Below are 4,982 nucleotides of genomic sequence, written 5' to 3' on the forward strand. Positions count from 1 at the left end.
TCAACAGAGTTTGTGTGTATGACAGAATATTCCATCAGTTTAGTTAATATATTATAAAATGATAGTCTATTCATTTCAAAAACTTGTTAAATAAATTAAAATATACTTTCTTAAAAAATATTTTTATCATGAAATTGTTTAGCATAAATAAAAATCAAGAAACTAGGACTTCAGTCACTGGCCTCTAGCAAAATTTGTCCTTAATTCTTTACACTAGATCTTTTTGTATAAAACAATTTAAACTTAGGTTATTGTAAGCATTACATGAATTTCATTGCTATAAGTTGAAACAGATTGCTTAAGTTAACCTCACAGCAACAAGCTTCACATTCTTATTTGCAAATAATAGTCATAATGGCTTATCATATGTAAAAAGTGACATCATTCAACGTTTAAGACGTTTGAATATACATCAGTACAACAGTTCATAAGAAATGGACTATCAATAAGAGGAAATGACTTAAAAAGAACAAGTGGTCTCTCATCTCTTCATTGCTCAAATGTATCTGCCTAGATTATCTCCTATAGCAACATTACATTGTCATGGCGACAGTTTCTCTCTAGAAGATAAAGCCCACTATTCTAAGCATTGAATATTATGATAACAATGTCAAGAATTTGATGAAAAGGGGGGAGAAACCTAAAAGAGAATAATGGATATTGCTGAAAGGACATTTCACACTTTATGTTTGTCTCATCAGCAGACACGGCAGACACACAAGTACACAAAAAGTCCTAGATATTATTCACCCTACAATAAGCTATGTGAATAAGCATTCCACTGTTAAAATTAACCATGACAGCACGTCGATAGTAGGCAGAAGTAGCAATGCCTATGTGTATATTGCTATGTAGCTTTCCTTCCAATAATTGTTGAGAAGTCTATTCCAGCTATCTCATTGCCTGTTGCTATGGGACTCCTTAATGTAATTTGATTGGGTTGTTGCATTGTATATAAATATATAACTGGTTATGTTTGTTGATTTTAGTATTGTTGTCCAGGCAAACATACAGTCTGAAATGTCCTTTCATATCTATTACCCCTCTTGGCTAAGACCTTTCAATGGTATTGCTTTAATGAAACAGGAAAGGACTATAAATATTATTATAAGATTTTATATTCATGAAATTATTAAACAAAGTGTCATTATGTAAATTATAAATTTCTTGGAATCAAAACATGATAATTTATTGTTTTGTAGTTACAAGAATGTAGTCAACCTCCAGATGATTTACAAGGAGGACCCTTATTTACTTTGCCATTAAAAGTCTTCATGCATCTCCATATCCCACAGCCACCATCTGAGTAGCATACTGTGATCTAATATAGATGTGCGTGTATATCAACATGATTTATAATTCTTTAATGTATGTGTATACTCATATGTTTTATTACACTGTACAAAATAGTTGTTTGATTTACAGTTTTACAGGTTGTGAGTGATAAAATTATTAGTTTGATGCCAAACTTAAAGTAAACCCACTAACTATTGACCTAACTGTTTATCAAATGTTTGAATTTATTTTTATTTTAGACAGAATAAAATCAGTTAATTTCCATAGGACATTAGCAATCAAAACAGTATGTTTACTTTCAAATTGCATCAACTAATATATATATTATATATTGGTTAAATCAACCAATCAATTTTTACAGTGGTATAACAAATACAATTACAAGAGACAAACGAACAACTATTTTTTAGTAAACTAATTGTGACATACTTCATTTAGTGAATAGGCAAATCCATGCAATGGATAGTATCAGCACTATAGTCATCATAATATTACAGCAACTAGTTGGTACTTCATTTTCTGTTGCTGTGTGCTAACTTCTCCTGGGGCTCTTTTAGTTGTGTATTAAGACAGTTATTTAGTTCCTCTTTCCATTTCTTATACATTACATCCATTTTTAACTTTACATGTTCTTCATATTTATTAAAAGTTGCTTCTTTTGTGCTCAAAACTTTTATTTTGCCATTGTCTTTCTTGCCGTTGTTTTTGTTCTACTATTTTTTCATCTTCTAGTCTTTGTATTTGTTTTGTTATTTTCAGCTCTTGCTGCTTTAGTTTCTCCTGTTTTTTTCTAGTTGGTCAAATTTTCCTGTGTAACTTCACTTCCATATCTTGAAGCCTCTGCTCTCTCTCTTTCCATGTCTCCTTCAGATAGTTTTTTTCATCATTTAGTAGTTTCTTCCAGTTTTCACATGACTCTTCTCTCTTAGCTAATAACCTATCTCTTTCATCTAACTGCTTCTCCTTTATGTTTAAAATTATTTTGTATTTTTCCAGCTCACTTTCTTGCACTGATAATCTTTTCTCTTTCTTAACAATTTTGTCATGCTTCTTGTCATTACTTGCTTTTAGTTCTCCAATATCTGTTAACAATTTAGACCTGAATTCTTTCTCATTCCCTTCTTTTTCATTCTGAAACATTACTTTCAGTTCTGCCAACATTTCCAAGTAGTATCTGTCTGTGGAAGATTATCTGATGGTTTTTGAGATGATGAATGATCTAATGGTTGTTGATAAGATGACTCTCGTGAAAAGCCTGAAGTGGTTAATACAACATCAGGAGGAAGGGCTTTAGGTTGAAGACGTTGCATTATTTCTGATCTATTTAACTCAAATTCTTTAATTGTTTTAGTTTCGTATAGATGATCTTGGTCACTGAGCCTTGTACTGGCTGGGTGAACATTAGAGTCTGTACCATCACTGGGTTGTTGAGGTTTTCTGATTACAAAATCAACCCCACTTCAGATTTAGCTTTAACAATCCCTGGATTTCTCTAATTCTTTGGCTGCTTTTTTCTACAGGACCACCAACTTGTTCTAAAGCATTACGAACTTACAACAGCACTCCTCAAGTTCAATTTGGGTATGTATTAACTCCATCTGAGCCTTAAATGCATCAACTATTGATTTATAATCTTGCTGAGCATCTGTGATGAGACCAGCTTGGTACATTTGTTCAGCAAATGGACCTATTGATGATTTTAACCAGATTTTCCAAGGGTAGCGTGACATGAAACAAGAGCATTTTTTAAAGTTTTTCGTAAACGTTTCAATTCATCTTCGCATATACAAGTTCTTCTCTCAGCCATCAATCACTCAAACGGAAAGCCGTGACTATTAACATTCAAGCAAATTCCATTCATCATCCCTCCCATCAAGCAACTTTGGTAGGAGAAACTGTATTATAAATTAATTATCTGAAAAGTAATGGTTTTCTCCTTTGTACAGAGCTGTTGGAGCTCTACTCCTAAATTAACAGAGATGATGATTGATGAATAATTTACAGCTGGAAGGTGTGAAGGAGAAGAATGCTATGAAAGTAATGGAGAATATAATAGGGGGAACATTATCTAAGAATGTTCTCTACCCCTTAATCTATGTTAATAAGTAATTGTTGCCATGGTAACATAAATCTTCTATAGTCTATTTGTGTTCACCTCTCTCAGTAAAAAATTGTTATAACTTTCTAATAACTTGACCAATTTCAAAATTTTCAAAGTCAAGTGGTCTCCTGATGACTATCCATCCCGGTCTTATGTCATCATTTTTCTATAATACGACCCACAAGGACAAGATTCATTGTACTTTCCATAAGCCAAAGTATAGGGAGATGCCATTGACCATGAGAAATCAATTCCAAATTTAGCTTTAACATAATTCCTCTAATTCTTTAGCTACTGTTTCTACATGTTTGGTATTTATCTTGAAAGAAGAACCTAGTACGTTATTGACATAACACTCTGATAGTAAATAATTCAACTATATACATGTTTGCTTTCTCCTTTAATTATATTATTTAAAAAAAACTCCAGATCAATTTGAGATCTTCATTTGTACTTATTGATCAGTACTTCATTGAATTATTGATCTAAAAGTGTTGAACATCTGTAGTTAGACCGTCCTTGATACATTTACTTGGAAAAAGTGATATAGTGATGATTTCAATAAATCAACATGTGTAACATGGATTTGTCACAGGGTGTTTTAAAAATATTCTTATCAATTCTTCACACCCCGCCATTGAGTCCTAACAATACTTGCTATTGAGTTATGAACTGAATTTGCTTCTGCTTAGAATATTCATTGTGTTAGAACTATACCACATATCAAGTCATACTGTTAGTGTTAAGGATACGCCCCCCATGACATATCATAGAATACTCTATTGTCTATGACAAGGCTCTCTCAAAACAGAATAGTCTTGCATGCTACTTGTAAACCAGCCATCCTTGGATAACTACCTCAATGCATATGCTGTCTGTGAAATATAATAATAGTGTTTCATAGTTGAGCCATACCATAATACTTCTTCCTAATTAATTATTATTGAAAATGACCCTTGTATAATTATTTTAAATACCTACTAACAAATAAATAAATAGACAATTAATTATATTTATCAATTAGTTAGGTATATAGTTATTGCGATTCTTCAGTACCAATACAAAGATAGTCATAATGAATTTAATTCTCCATCATGATCAGCTTTCTATGTCACTCACTTAGTCTACAGCTCAGTACTTAACATATATGGTGTCTATTGTCATAGTAACAATATTGTTCTTCTGTATTAAAGGATTAATATTAACAAAATTAATAAATAAAATTTATACAGACATTACAAAGTAGTTCTATTTCCCATTAGGAGGTAATGAGGAGTGGAAGTAGTATTGGTTGGGAAGACCTTACCAAATACAGCCACAAAAATAAGAGCGGTAAGTACTAAAAAAATGGTGACAAAACGCGATTTGAGTTCTAAAACTTGACCACCTTTTTCACTCAATTCCTTCTGTAAAATTAACAATTGTTATACTTTTTGATGTACTTCCTCAAGATGGATAGTCTAGTATCTGCGCTTTCTCTTTTGCATTAGTGTGGTTCATTTCCAGCTTGATACACACTACAAGTTGTACAACGCTCTTCTTGTAGAGTTTAATTCACCAGTATTTGCGCAGGAGAGGTTACTCA

The sequence above is a fragment of the Gigantopelta aegis genome, unplaced genomic scaffold, assembly GCF_016097555.1.
Source record: "Gigantopelta aegis isolate Gae_Host unplaced genomic scaffold, Gae_host_genome ctg1975_pilon_pilon:::debris, whole genome shotgun sequence".
NCBI lineage: Eukaryota > Metazoa > Mollusca > Gastropoda > Neomphalida > Peltospiridae > Gigantopelta > Gigantopelta aegis.